Here is a 16,498-nt window from a genome sequence, read left to right on the forward strand (position 1 = left end):
CACCAGGGTTTAGCAGAGCAGGGTAACACATCCAAATTTTCCTTGAGCTCTCTATTCCTAAAAATATAATTAACTTTAGAGAATCTACACATGAGACTTCAGCTAAGCAAAAATAAAATGAAATGGTTTGTGGGGTGAATTGCTTTATCTCTGTGCCGTTCCTGTCAGAATCACACTTTAGTTTTAACTATACTAAGGGAAGAATTATAGGTTAACTGTCAGGATCAGGATCAGGCTCAAATTGGCAGTACTGAGGCAGGTTATGAACACTGTTCACTCTACAAAGGTAATCAGCAGAGTGGTGAGTGGGGCCTGAAATCTACTCCCCCCCCCCCATTCACAAAGCATTGATTCGGGAAGGGCATATTCCCTAGTGCTTGCTGAGTGGATCCACAGGGAATAGCAGTGGCTCCTTACAAGGAGACTAAGTAAATAAGTAAATATATAGAAGGTAATCAACCCAGATTTTATAGTTTCAGTATAAACTATTGGAACCACGGAGAAGCGTTGGGTTGGAACGGGATGTGCCAGCATGAGCTCATGGCTTTACAAATAAACAGATATAGATTGATGGAATGTGGGGATGTATGTGTGGATCTATTTCCTAGTTCCTCTTGCCAAAGGGAAGTTGAATCTATGACACATGTACAAAAATGTATCTTGTACTCAGACCTTGATTTCTAAAATAATATTCTCTACTGGAAGGAACTAGATTCCATTAGAAAGATGGAAGATTCTAGGGTTCAGCAAGGGAAGTACAAGACAAGCCAGGAGTGTCCTGGGAACCAAAAAATAAAGTGCTCAAAAAAGTTCGTGAGGCCAGCTTGAAAGGATGTCTTCCGGCCACCTGACAGTAGTCTCCGACCCTCCTGGCCAAATCAAAGCACCAAACAAGTAGTTACAGTCATAGGCCATAAGTCCATGAATAGAATTAGAACCACTGAAGACATACTGACACAAATTAATTTTTAACTGAAAAGAGAAAAACTGGATTATAAAATAGCATACCAATCAGTAAATAAAGAATAAATGGACTTAGAAAATTATTACTTTGGTAACCATCATAGTAGAAATTGAGTCAAGTAAAAAAGCCATCAATTAATGGGAGAAGTTAATGAGAGAAAGCTTGCTAGGAGACAGGGTATTTACATCATCTCAAAGCTTTCCCTATAAAGCATTTATTAATTGTAAGTATAAAATGTTTATGCATTGATAAGTGGTCATTGTTAATTACTAATAGAGTAGGTAAACTTTGCAGGACTGTTTGACCAGGTAATAAAACCTGACCCCACAGGGATGGACTAAATGAATATTGTGTGGCTCCTAATATGAGCAATGAGAACACACCACCATTTCTGTGGGTTTTTTTTCACAAATATGCAGAGCTTAATCCAGTCATTAAAAAGCATTAGACTAATCTAAACTGAGAGTCATTCTATAAAGCAATGAGATGATATTTTCCCCAAATACTGAAATACTGAAAAATAAGGAAAGAGTATCTCCCATAAGAGGAGACTTGAACTGTGCTATGTGAGATGTAAGAGATATTCTTGGACAGATTTCTAATGGAGAGTCTTAATTTTAGTAGATATACTTTGGGTTTCTAGGAGGGTGTTTTTACTTCTAGGAAACATATTTTAGAATATTCAGGAGTAATGTGGCATCTTATCATACTTTACTCTCAAATTATTTAAAATGATATACACAAACAGAAATAAGGCAAATGTGATAAAATACTAGATCTGGGGAAATCTGAATGAGAGCATAGGTTTCCTTGTATTATTATTTATTTTAAAGTTTCATTTTATTTTTAATTCTCTTTGTGTGTGCCTATCTAACTATGTGCTTTGTGTGGATATGTGCATGTAAGTACAGGTACCCTCAGAGGCCAGAGGAGGGCATCAGAACCCTTGGAGCTGGAATTATGGCAGTTGTAAGCTGACTGATGTGGGCACTGAGTCCTAAATTCAGGTCCTCTGCAATTAATCTTAACTGTTGAGCCATCTCTCCAACCCATCTTGTTTTGTTGCTTAATTTTGTTTTGTAAGTTTGAAATTAATTTGAAGATTTAAAAGTTTTCTTTTACTAAAAAGCGAAAGAGTAAAAATATTTTAGATATAAAAGATCCTCAGAGAATCACCATCGAATCTTCACAAAAAGGAAATACTCAAAATAATAATAATTATTAACAATAATTTTATTAATTGTAACTATTAAATAATTAAACATAATAATTATTATTATTTCTCCAAGCACTGAAATACAAGAACAAAGGTCAATGAAAAGAATCGGTAAGAGTAAAGGTGCATGCATTTCTAGTGTAATGATGGTTCTAGACTCATGAGTTCTGAAGATCTGTAGAATAACACAAAATGAAGTAAACAAGTAAGGCAGTGGACTGGAAGCACCTAACAGTGCCACTGAGTCAACGACAGTCTTGAGTGTGCATGTTCCAAGCCAGCCATCAAAGACTAAGTGAAAAAATTTAGTTGAGAGGAAAACTGAATAATAATACTAACAAAAAAACTTCATTAATCCAAAAGAATGGAAGCAAAAAGAAAAGAAACAGAACATGTGGGCCAAATAGAAGACAAATTGCCACACCAAGGCACAAATTCAAATGTGTATATCACTTATAGAATTATATGGATTGAATACTATTAAACCTAAATAAAAATATGAAATCTGGTCATGGCTATTTTCAAAAGTCACATCTTTAAGCTAGAGATGCAGAAATATAAAAAGTAAAAGATTACAAGAGACACATGCAGACAATAGCCAAAAGTTGATGGAGCTATGCAAATATTAGACAATATTTTAAGATTTTTAATAATAAAAATTATATTTACCAAGGACATAAGACAATTTCTAAACTTTTTTAATAGGATTTTTATTTTATAGTTAACTTAATTTTACATATCAGCCACGGATTCCCCCGTCCTCCCACCCTCAGCCCTTCCCCCCAACTCACCCCCCACTCCCACCTCCTCCAAGGCAAGGTCTCCCGTGGGGAGTCAGCCCAGCCTGGCAGACTCAGCCAAGGCAGGTCTAGTCCCCTCCTCCCTACACCAAGGCTAAGCAAAGTGTCTCAGCATAGGCCCGAGGCTCCAAAAAGTCAGCCCATGCATCAAGGTGTCTTCAACAACAGAGTTTTGAAATGCATAATGTAAAAAATTTATAAAATTAAAAGTAATAAATGTACACCAGTATGGAAAGCATTAATATAACTATCATAATTGATTGTATATACAGGAGAAAATCACTAAGAATAAAAGATAACTAAACAATGTAATTCACAATTACAATCTGACATAGGAAGAACACTATTAAGATGAAACATATGCACTTTTCACAGGCATAGAGAAGTTACTAAAATTGATACACCCTAAGTTGTAAGCAAATCTTAAAATATATCAAGAGGTTGACTTAAGCAATGATTTTAACCTGTGGATCACATCTCCTTTGGGGGTAGAAAGACCCTTTCACAGGGGTCGCCTGAGACCACTGAAAAACACAGATATTTACATTAAAATTCATTACAGTAGCAAAATTACAGTTATGAAGTAGCAACGAAAATAATTTTATGGTTGAGGTCACCACAACATGAAGAACTATATTAAAGGGTCGAAGCATTAGGAAGGTCGACTTAAAAGAAATTTTGAATGCAGCCAAATTAAGTTCTATATCTGCTAAAGAAAAAAAAAAAAGATAACTCTATAATTTTTGCAGATTAAACAAAATCATTCTAAATAATCTCTAGATCAAAAAATAGTAGTCACCTTGAATATTAAATATATACAATGATTAGAATGAAAACTTAGATAAAGAACATTGAAAGGAAAATGGATCTGAAAGCTTACGTTAAAATAAAAGATATAGACTAAAAATAAATGACCTCTATGATAAATGGCCTCAGTATCTACACCAAAATAAGCTTTAAAGGATGGAAGAGTATACGTAAGAGGAAAATTAATGAAACAGAAGATGCACAGACAGTAGAGAATCGACCAACCACGGGCTGGTTCCTTGAAAAGGTGTGTGCAATGACAAGCATTGGGCATGACTCAGGAAGCAGAGGGAGATGAAAACAATTTGAACACCCAGAACAAAGACAAGATCACCACTAGGAACCCTACAGAAACCAGTCAGCAATACGATACTAGGAAGAAAAAAAAAAACAAACCCTGCACCAATTAACTTACAATTTATAGATAAAATAGACAAATCTTTAGAAAACAACCTTCTAAAGCTAATACAAAGGATTTTAAAACATGAATAGTCTTACATACTTCAAATAAATTGAATCTGATTTTTAAAGGAGCCCAGACATACTTGAGTATCAATGTTTATTATAGTGTTGCTGCCAAGAGCTAATTTATAGAACTAGGAATCCAAAACCAGAGGAATAGGTAGAGAAAATGTGCAATGGACACACAATGAAAATTTTCTGCCCTAGAGAAGGATGAAGATATGTTTTGTACAGGCTTAAAAAAGATGAAACTGAAGCCAGTCTCAGAAAGCTAGCCATTGTACTTGTCTGTCATTTGTGCTTCTTGGGTTTTACAGGTTCCATTAAGTCATGAGCACATGTATAAGGTGAAAGGAGAAATGAAACTGAGTAGGGGAACGAAGGGGCAAGTGAGAGAGAGGAAGGGCTCCTGGGGGTGTGCTCGGAGCCTGCATGGCATGCTTTTTAGATCAAAAGTAAAAGAACCTCCCTCCATGCCCATAGAGCTTCAGAGGACAGTTCCCTAACTCTGTAAGCAGAGAGTCTCAGTTCCTGAGGACAGAGAAGGGACACTTTATAATTCTTACTTAGTTATAACCGTACCTATACCACACTGCCTATAAAATAACTTAGATGAGTTAATTACTGAAGAATTTGTTACAGTCTACCAGGAACTACCCAATGCCACTCTAAAGATCCTTTACCATCCACTATACTACAACATAAATATTAGGATGTTTTATTAATAATAATCCAAATCTTCCTTTTGGTAGCTTCCACCCATAATTCCCATTTCCTCTTTAGATCTACCATGTTTGTTTGGAGCAGTTTAAATTTGGTACCCTTTAATACAGCTTGTAAAAAGCATGTTTTCGACCCTTGGCAAGGCCGAGAAGATGAATGTAGCTATTCTACCTCCACCTCCAAACTTTGTGTGACCTCCACCTTCCATGTCTACAACCTAGAAGAAAGAGAAGCCAAGGTGTCTACTTTGCACACTACATGAAAAAGATGTGGTAAGGTGAAGTGTGAGTTACTCCAATAATGGTGGCAACACTTGGCTAAATTATACTCAGTACAAAGCTTTCTTGTGCTTCATTAACACTTTCCAGGCCGTGGTAAGGAAAGCAGGATACTTACTCTTCCTATTTCACATGGAAGGAAACTGAACTGAGGAGGGTCACATGCTGACCCAGACTCATACAGTTATGGTCATGTCTTGGCCCTAGAGACCCCTTACTCCTAATTTATGCATTGTACTTTATACCTCACAGCCCTTAAATGTTTAAACAATGTAATGGATGCACATGGACCACTTTTTCCAGGAATGCTCAGCCTAGAAAGATAAAGGCTAAGGAGGACTAGCTGGGAGAATGTAAGAAAAATTATCATCTTTCCTTAACAAATGAGAAGAAGGTACCATATGCATCGACGTAGCATGAGCCATGAAGGACCCTCACTTCCAAGGTACCATTCCCATTAATGTGAAATCTCCTTGTTTAGGATGCTGGAGAGCACTTTGGAATAAGTTTCCACAGTGGCTCTGCCCTATGCGATCACCACTGACAGAAAGTAAATCAACCACGTTATCTCTCTCATCCCCAATCCCAAACATTAGATTGTTGATTCTAATTGGCTCATTCATCAACTCATTCATTCATTCAGGAGAGGTTATCTATGGGCCAAGCTAGCTTGCAAGACCCCTTGACATATTACCTCCTCTGGTCATTTGTGTTTTACCTGGGTATCTCAAAGTAGACCTAGAGAAACACTTAGCTAGACTCAAATCTTAAACATCTCTGTATTGTCTGGATCTAGTGTATTCCATAGAAAATAACAAATATTCAGTAAATAACAGAAAGAAAGGAGGAAGAGTTCCTAGGCCTTTTCTGTTCAGGAGCTACTCATTCCATCCAGGTCCTCTCTTCTCCAACCACTGTGAACTGCCCACTTAACTTGGTGCCTGCGTTAGAAGGATGCTGTGCAAGGTGTCCCACCATAGGTAGTGGGCTCCAAAGAGCCAGCTCATGTACCAGGGACACCTTGCACAGCCTTGATGCAGGGGGAGGGGCTTGGACTTGCTTCAAGTGAATGCACCAAGTCTGCTGACTCCCCATGGGAGGCCTTACCTTGTCAGAGGAGGACATGGGGCATGGGTTGTGGGGGAAAGGCTGGGGGCAGAAGGAGAGAAGAGAGGAGGATCTGTGGTTGGTATGTGAAATGAATAAAAAAAAGTCTTTCTTTTCTTTTAAAAGGATGCTTGCAAAACATTGCTCCCAATGTGTTCTCCATCCTCCACTGAAAATGCCTCCATTCCTCAGGGACCAGCCCAGTCCTACCTGAATCCAGGCAGGGACTCAGGTGTCCTCTAGTGAAGACTTCCCTCTGCCTGCCTGCCACTATTTAGCTGCTCTCTTTGGTCATCCTCAGAAGCAGTCCTGGGCTGGTCCCACTGCCTGGCCCTTTGCATGCTGGACCTTCTGCTAGAGCCCTAATTCTGGCTCTGTCTTTATATCCTGGCTTCAAGGACCTGAGATTCTCCAAGACCCAACTGTAAAGCAGTGTGGAAGCATATTAACAGGCATGCTTAGAATTAATTCATCTCAAAGAAACAGATCATTCTTTGGAAACAACCTGCTGTTCACATGCTTGCGATGAATGTCATTCAGTGGTTGGTAACACTGTAGAGATTTGGGAACCGCTCAATCACCAGCCATTTCATTTTCCAGATGACTTTTTTTTGACACCAAGATCAGCAAGCAAGCTTTTGAACAATCCTCATTTCAAGTTCAAAATGTGAATGAGTTTCTGCCTGAAAGAAACAATGAATTCTCTTCCAAAAACCAGTGATAATTATTAGCAATTTCTGAAGGTGAACTAGCAAGGATTCATTCTCACACTCTGTTCTCAGCTGTCTGATGGAGATGGAAGGTTTATATAGGCTTGGCTAGTCCCCATGGCAACAGCCTTTCTCCTGGGTTACCATAGGAATGGTGAAGGCCTTTATAAGCCTCCATTAGCAGAGACTGGGCTGGCAGCAGCCAGAAACTACTGCTGGGGAGGATGCTGTGAAGTGTCAGTGAGGGCGTTCGAGAATTAATTTTACCCTGGACTAGCTGTGAGTTCTGTTTAGCACCCACTGCAGCAGTTTCCGACACGAGATAACGCTAGGATCAGTCGGGTGTCTTGAACACTTCACATGAAGGGTTTTCCCAACTCAAGCTACATTCAGATAGGACCAGATTTGAAAAGATTCTGAGACAGAAAGAAGGCATCTCTTCTGATAAAACCTCACACTGGAGAGAGGTAAATCAAGAGTCTAGCCCCCAGGATAGTGCACGGAAGCCATATTAATAATTAATGTGCTGATGGCTGGTGGGCCTGGTTGTTGCTCTGGCTAATCAGCTTTCCCAAATTTCATAGGTTGAAACATAATTGACCATGTGATAGTATTAAGAGAAAGGCCTGGAAGCGGGGATGGGGGTGGGGAGGATGTGTGACTAAATGCTTAGGGCAGAGCCATTGCAGATGAGATTAGTATGTCAAAAACAAGTGTGAGGGAGCTGTCCACCCGCCTGTGAGCCATTCCTGCCCTCCTGTGAGCTGTTCCTACATGTGCAACAAGAGGCAACATTTACAAAGTAGAGGGCAATTCTTCTTCACAAGATACAGAATCCACTGCCACACTGATCTTGAACTTCTCACCATCAAGGACTGTGAGAAATAAATTTCTGTATAAATTAGTCAGACTGAAATATTTTGTTATAAGAATCGAATGAACTGACAGTTGCATAACAGAATGAATGTCCTTAAAGTCGCCAAATTGTACATTTTAGTGGCAAATTTCAAACAAAATTTGTGCATCTATAGCTAAGTTTTTAAAATTCATGTGTTGTAGCTCAGGTACTACAGTAGAGTCTGCAGAAGTTTCATCCTGTCCAGAAGTCTATTATCATCAATACCTTGGAGGTACCTGAGGTTTAGAGAAACAAAGTAAGCAGCATAAGGGTATACTACTCAATGCCAGTAGAGATGCAAGGCAAGACCAGGTCCTGGTATCTTGGCCCCAGCCATACAACTCAACCATTGTGGAATAGATGATTGGCATATTAAAGACACATTTTATTGAACTTATATGTAAAAAAGCTTTTGAATTCTGCTTAAATATATGTTGTTTTCTCGCTTGCTTTCTATTTTTATATAAGTTACTTTATAAAAGATACTTTATATAGTATCTTTTAGTGCACAGGAATATATTCACTTAAACTCTAAACTTTGAATTTCTTTAAACTTAATATTGTATTATCAGGAAAGACAGGTATTTCCATGAAAACAGTCTGGTTTGTGCACATATTCATTAGTTCTGAGATGTGTGTGTGTGCGCCACAAAATGTATGGAAGACTTTCATATACAGAGAATTGTTTAGTGAAAATAAGTTCACAAATTTGTTAGTAATTTTCAGGTACTAGAAAACCCTCTTTCATCACAGCAAAGAGATGATGTAGTTTCACTCTACAAAATGGAGAAACATGCGGTAGCAATCACCATAGGGATTCCTATTGGGCATTTGGTCAAGCTGCATGAAAATAAAAAAAGGCTAGGGAGAATGGATGTAAAGCCCTCTGTGATTTCATGCATTAAAAAACAAACAAACAAAGCAGCAATATGCATTGGTCATTTTCAAAGCAAGCCCTTGGTATGTGCCAGTAGAGAAAGCACACCTTCTTGAGTTTCTGTCACGTGCCAAACACAGCTGTGACGGAAACTGACTGGGATCCTTCTGCAAAGAGTCTCAAGTCTGAATTCTGTCCCTGGAGCTATCCATGCTAACATGCACAAATGATGGGAAGAAGTCTTTCTTCTCTTCGGAGGCATACACAGACAGGAGATACTGGTTAATGAGTAACGCAAATATGCCAAACTGCATCTACTGTTCTTCACAGCTTTGCTTCCAGAGTGCATTCTCCTCAAAAGCTGCAAATATTTCCATTTGGTGCCTTTGGTAAGATTTTGTTTTAAAGAAGTAGAATCAAGGTATCTGGAGAGTTGTTTGATGTGTGCAGCTTCAGTTTTGCAAGATGGAGAGGTTCAGGGGTCTGGTAGGCAGCACGGACATACAACAGGCTACTAAACAGTGTGCTTTAAAATGGCCAAGTTGATGATTTTTAAGTTGTGTCTATGTGCTTTAAAAACTTTTTAAAAAGTTAATGAGCTCCCAGTCTCCTCACAAATGCTACAGAGAACAACCACATGGGAACCCCAGGGAGTCTGCTACCATGACTGAACTCAGTCTGTCCAGGCTAACCTTTATTCAGCTTGTTCATCTCATTTTCAGCAAGAAGAAACAACTCCATGTGTTGTTCATCCTTTCAGGGACAAAACCTTTGCCTTCTTCTCATGAGAATCTCAATGTCAGCCTCTTCCTTTTCCCATCACATTGACATTGGACATGATGTGCCTTTTAACTTCTCCTAGAGCCTCGTGCTGAACCTACACTTGAGTTAGATCTGATACCTCTGACTGTCTGGGCTTCCTTCTGCGCTCTGATTGCTGCATCCTACCCTACTATAGGAGGTTCACATTGGCCCGTATCAGAAATGGAATGCTTTAGTCATGAAGTTGCAATTATTATTGGCATACTGGACCAAAAAAAAAAAAGTATAAGAGCTTGGGGCTAGAGAGATGTCTTAGCAGTTAAGAGTGTGTGTTGATTTTTCAGAGACCTGAGTTCAATTTCCAATATCCATGTCAAACACATTACAGCTTCTTGTAACTCCAGTTCTTGAGGACCCAGCATCTTCATCTGGTCTCCAAAGACACCCCAACATGCCAATAGATCATCAAATACACACACACACACACACACACACACACACACACACACACACACCATAAACATAATAAAAATAAATCCTAAGAGATTATACAATGACAAGCTAAACTCTCAGTAAACAGCACCTTAAACTAGTCATCCAATCTAAGATTTAAGAAGTGAGCAGATGGTATGATGTAGACTTTGGGGTTTTCTTAATCAGTCTTTACAAATCTAGTACTATTCAGCATGTTATATAGTAAGGCCACAAACACAACTAATATGATTGTCTACTTAGCCACAGCAGACAATCGCAAAATTTTTCTGCACTGGACCAGGTAGAAAAATAGCTCAGACTGTAACAGGCCATAAACATGAGTTGTAGTATTCGACTCTGCTGAAGTCTGTCGTAGGCAGCCAGAAGCAACATACAAAAGAATAGCATAGCTGTGTTCCAGTGAAACGTACGTTACGCATCCTGATGGCAGACATTTTTTCCTGGGGTAGTTTGCCAACACTTAGCTCCATCAACCAAAAGCAGAACTGAGACATGGGGCAGAGTTATTGGTGCACTAGGTAGCATTCAGCCACAGCTGATACTGAAGTTCATTTCTGGGCATTAAAACCTTAAGTGGCCAGGGAAGGCCTTGTTATTGTTTATTGTCAGCTGATTAATTTGCAAGTGTAGGGTCAGTTTGCTGGGGTGCTCTTGTTGTGTGTGGGTGTTTGTGTGTTTGTTTTGTCAGCTAAGAAGACGCTTTCTACAAATATTGGCCTTCCATTTGGATTCACTGTCTCCTTGATTCTCCATCAGCATTATGTCTATATTTGCTCCAGGTAACTCACCTTTTCCCTGCTTAAAAATCCTAAATACTCATTGCTAGCTCATTACAGTCATCCAGCATCGTAACCATCTTACAGCTCCTCTTAAGGTGAACAAAGTGGTCCAGCGATCTCATTTGCATATCCTGCAGTTTTCTGCAATAGAATCTTCCCAAGCCTGGACAAAGGAAGCTTGTGTGCATACATAGTTATTTCACTAGTTTGTTCTTCCACGATTGTTTTTACCTTTTATTTTCCAATGTTCTTCTACCCCCTGCATTTATAGAGTCGCTCTCCTTGGCAAAGCAAATGGGAGGCCAAGAGCTTTGGAAGGTCTTTGAAAGCATTTGCTTCACCTATTTTCTATTTATTCTTCAGCTTGCTCCACACAGAATTTTGTGTCCTTTGATTGTGCCTTGAGCAGTCTCTACAAGTCACAATGGATCATGAGTCTTTGGTTTTCTGACATCATTTGCACGAGTTTGTATTATTCTTTATGTGTCTTCTTTGGTTTCTAGTCAAGTCCTTTTAAGATCTGAGCTCACATAATGGTCCCTGTGAAGGCACAGGATGATGGGAGTCTGTCTGTTGGGACAGCATTCCTTTCCTTTGTTGTCGGGTCTCTATGCTTTTTCATGAACAAAATATCCAACCCAGTGACTTTCTCAACTCTTGAGACAGCTGACGCTTTAGAATTTTAAAGCAGTTGTATTTTTTTCTCTCAGTTTCTTCTCCCAATCCCCCAGTGAACACAAGCTCTTTTGTCCAGTGTTTCCTCCCCACTCGTATCATAATTAAATCTAGAAGACTTGCATCGTGTCACCAGCCTGCTGGGAGAACAATCACAGGATAAATAGTGTGTGCTGATTTTTCAGAGGACCTGAGTTTGATTCCCAGTACCCATGTCAGACACATCACAGCTGGATGCAGTCAAAGGCTTGTTTAGTCTGCACTCTCTGGACTTTAGCTTTCGTTTTTATTTGTTTGTTTTTTAAATATGTCATTGGGGAGCCTCCTGAGAGAATTACTCAGACATATGTGACATGTTGAGTGACCGCCAAGTTAGGGCACCCTTTTGCAAGAGGATTTGGGAGATCTTTCAGAGTTGATTTACTTCTCAGGAAGAGAGACTCTATGGTGTGTGAGACATCAACAGGCCAGAGGGTTTCTGGGGGCTCTGAGGACAGAGACCCTGATTCTCACGGGGTGGGACTTTTGTTTAAAACTCCTCTGACTCCTCCACCCAGGAAGACATGAGCATCCTAGAGAGAAGGGAGTAATGAATCACCTCAAAGAGCCTTCCCCCACCAGGCGGTGGTGGCACATGCCTTTAAGCCCAGCACTCAGGAGGCAGAGCCAGGCTGATCTCTGTGAGTTAGAGGCCATCCTGTGCTGTGGATATCACTCTGTGTAAATAAAGTTCTGATTGGCCAGTGGCCAGGCAGGAAGTATAGGTGGGACAAGAGAGAAGAGAATTCTGGGAAGTAGAAGACTGGAGAGAGACACCGCCAGCCGCCGCCATGAAAAGCAACATGTAAAGACACTGGTAAGCCACAAGCCATGTGGCAAAGTATAGACTAACAGAAATGGGTTAATTTAAGATAGAAAAGGTAGATAACAAGCAGCCTGCCACGGCCATACAGTTTATAAGCAATATAAGTTTCTGTGTGCTTTCTTGGTTGGGTCTGAGCGACTGTTGGCCTGGTGGGTAAGAGAGATTTGTCCTGACTGGGCCAGGCAGGAAAACTCTTTAACTACAATCCTGGGCCACCAAGTGAGTTCCAGGAAAGGCGCAAAGCTACACCGAGAAACCCTGTCTTGGAGGGGGAAAAAAAAAGAGCTTTCCCCTAAAACCACTTGTGAGATCTAAAAGAGACTGGACCAAGGGAGAAGGAAAAGACCTGGCCACCAGAACAGTGGGCATCAGATGACAGAAAAACAGCTAGGCATAATCAAGTCCCAAACACCCACATCCTTAGCACATCTACAACATGGGTCAGGTGTCCATTTCTCCCATATGGCTAGATGATCCCCAGGATACTACTGTGAATTTCAACAAGAGCTTCTTTTACAACCTTTCTTTTTTAAAGACTTAATTCACAACTCAATACAGTTTACTCAAATGGGTGTCTGATGACACCACAGCTTCGCCATATCTCTTTGGTGTAGATGTAAGGATTCTACTGTCAAGTCTAAAGATTCCTAAGCTACAGCTCCCTTATATTAAGACAGCATGCATTATGCTTCATACATTAAGAAGTCTCTCTAACCCCCTACTACTTTTTATTTATTTCCCTAGTTATTTCTCTTCACTTTTATGCTTTCTGGACAAGTATAGGTACATGCCTATAACCCCAGCCCTTGGGAAGCTTAGGAGCCTGGGTTACACAGTAAGAGCCTGCCTCAAAGATTAATGATAGAAATGCTATGTTAAATAGACCTATGCCCTGACCTCACTCCCCTCTTCTGATTACTTGGCCACACTTCTCATTGTTTAAATCAAATAAGAAACAAGATGCATACCAGCCTTCAGCACACAGAACTTGGTAGAAAAGGGTGGAAAGTGGACCTGAAGGAAAGCAGAGAATGTTCCTCAAGGTATCTGAACTCTAATTTAAAAGCCTCCTCTCTTTCCAAAACTCCAAAATGCCACAACACCTGCATCTCATACTAAGAACTTGGTGTTTTCAGTTCCAACAACATCTTGATCTTCAAATTCAATTTCCATTCTCAGACATGTTTCTGAGACTGCCACTCGGCTGCAGACAATCCTCCTTCTTCCAAGCTGCTCTTCCAAATGATAACATAAAGAAACAGAAAAAAGACCCACACCGTTGCCGGCAAGTTCCACAGTGTCCTGCTCAGCACTGAACAGTCCCTGGAGTTGTGATGACAACATCAGCCCACTCAAATGAATCACTAAGGTTAGGCTGTCTCTGCAGATGCTGCCAGCATCTGGCCACATCTGCTTCATGAAGTCAGTCCTACCTGTGGTTAGGAAGTGGGTCCTACCTAAAGTTCCTTCAAATACTTTAGACCTTCATTTTTCTCTTTGGCCTTTATTATTCTGCCTTGTCTTCCTTTTGTTTTTAAAGCAGAAATACCAATAGACACTCATCAGATCTTTTATATTCTCTTTAATCATGGAAATCTGCCAAAGCTCCCAGTGACTACTGGTTACTGACTTTGCATATAAATAGCATGGAGAGCATGCTTTCACATTCCCAAAGACAAGGGACTAGCAATTGTATTGGTCAATTCCCAAGGCATAAATTGGACTATTTTTCCAAACATACAGTGTCATTACTTTACATATGAAATGAAACAACTTTACATGTAGGAAATCCTAAGGAATCTGAAGCAAGCACTTCTGGGTCCAATAAGTAAGGCCACAGTTAGAAACTTAATACATTAAATCAGTCCTATTTTCTAGACTGGTAGTGGAGAAAACAAAATAAAATCAAAAGGGAATGCCAGCTACAATACTGCTAAAGTGTGAAGCAGTTACATCTGAGCACGGGTCCCAATACTTGATCATGGATGACTATAAGACACTGCTGTCATGAATTAAGAACGCCAGAACAGAAACACAGGCCACTGGGACGGCAAGCCCCAGAACTGGTAATGTACCACTTCTCTCTAAGCTGATCTATAGATTCATTGTTACCCCATCAACACTTCAGCATTCATTGTTAAATGTCTATGCAATGGCAAATGATGATTATCCCAAGCAGTTCCAAAACAACAGCACAAATTTCGATGACTCACCTGATTTCGAGACTCACTACAAAACTGGCAACATAGGCACTGGGTATATAATGGTGCATGCCTGTGGTCCTAGTCCTTGGGAGGAAGAAGGGCCAGGGTTCAAGTCAGCCTGGATGAAATAGTGAAGTTTCCTGACAGACTGGGCTATGTAATGTGATCCTACCTAAATAAATAGATAAACTATAGTCATCTAGATAACAGCACTGATAAGGACAGACAAAGGAATTAATGGGACAAAATAGATTTCACATACAATCAACTCATTTTCAACAATGGTACTGAGGTAATTCAGCAGAAGAGGATGACCTTCAATAAACAGTACAGGAATGAGTAGGCATGTGTGTAAGAAAAAAAAACGATGTTCTGCAGTTTTAGCTCATAGTAGAGAAAGTAAAACTATTGAACTTGAAGAAGAGAACATGGGCGGCGAAGCTCTGAGACTTTGAAGTAGGCAAGGCTCTTATATCCAGCTTTGGCACTAGCTGAGTCGTCTCTGTTGACCTTTGCCCTCTGCAAATGCAGGGTGTGTTGTATCAGCCAAAATCCTGGACTTGTGTGTAACTTGAGGAAAATGCCAAGCCTCGGACTGGCTTGGATCTCAACCTTATCTAACAACAAAGTTAGCTTTTCTTTCCTTATCCTTTGCAAATGTACATCTTCCTAAATACAAAGAGAAAGCCCAGGCTGAGGCAGCACAGAACTGATGTTTCTATGGGTCCTAGATCATAGGACTGTCTGTTTTGGAGTTTGGTTGTGATCTGGTCACAGGTTCTTTAGTTGGGTGTTTTTGTGACTTCTAGAGAGGAAGATAGTGTTTATCCACCTGTGAAGGATCCACTGCTTAGGAAGAAACAAGAACAAGCTCAATTATTTCTTGAGCTAAAAATCTGTGTGTGTACAGGGCTGGGATAAAGGTCAGATGGAAATGTCAGCTGCATACACACTAAGTTCTGAGTACTTGACACATGAGGCTGTTACACAAAACATGTCCTCCATTAGAGGCTGTGTTTGTGGGTCCTTCTGTCTGCAAACTAAGCACAGGAAAATGATGAGCTAACTAATTAGTAGAATCCTTGCTTGAATTCTAGATTTATATTAAAAACATAACTGCTTAACCAGTATACTGTCTTATCACCTTCACCTGTCATTAAAGATGGTATTTTAACTACTTCTTTTATGTGTTTGCTCTGTTTCTACTTGAACAAAGTAGACCCTTGACCTACTTTGCCTCTATTGCTGTGATAAACACCAACCAACCAATAGCAACTTGGGGAGGAAAGAGTTTATTTCAGCTTAGATCTACAGTCTATCATGAAGGGAAGTCAGGGCAGGAACCTGGACGCAGGAGCTGAAGCAGAGGCCATAGAGGAGTGTTGCTTACGAGCTTGTTCCACATGGCTTTCTGAGCCTGCTTTCTCATACAACTAAGCACCACCTCCCTGGAGAGATGGCACCATCCACTGGGGGGCTGGGCCCATCCATATTAACAGCCAGTCAAGAAAATGTCCCCGCGGACTTGACTGCAGGTCACATGAAGGAAGCATTTCTCAGTTGAGCTCCCTTGTTTCAAATGTCTCTACTTTGTGTCAAATTGACAAAAATCTAGCCAGAACACCCCTTTAACTAGCTCCATTAGCCATTCTTTAGCCCAAAGGGTCAGTTCATGCTTTGAAGGTTTCAGAAATGACATCCAAATGGAACCTTCACAAGACTTGTGAGCCTTCCTGGTCTTAGCATTAACCATTCTACAGAGGAAAAGACACAAGGACCCTGTCCTCAATATAAAATTGAGGCCTGGTAGCTGCACAGTTTCATGTTTAAGTTAGATTTAGATTTCCACCTCACTCCCCTCGAATCCACCCCCACC

The sequence above is a fragment of the Onychomys torridus genome, chromosome 2, assembly GCF_903995425.1.
Source record: "Onychomys torridus chromosome 2, mOncTor1.1, whole genome shotgun sequence".
In the NCBI taxonomy this organism is placed as follows: Eukaryota; Metazoa; Chordata; class Mammalia; order Rodentia; family Cricetidae; genus Onychomys; species Onychomys torridus.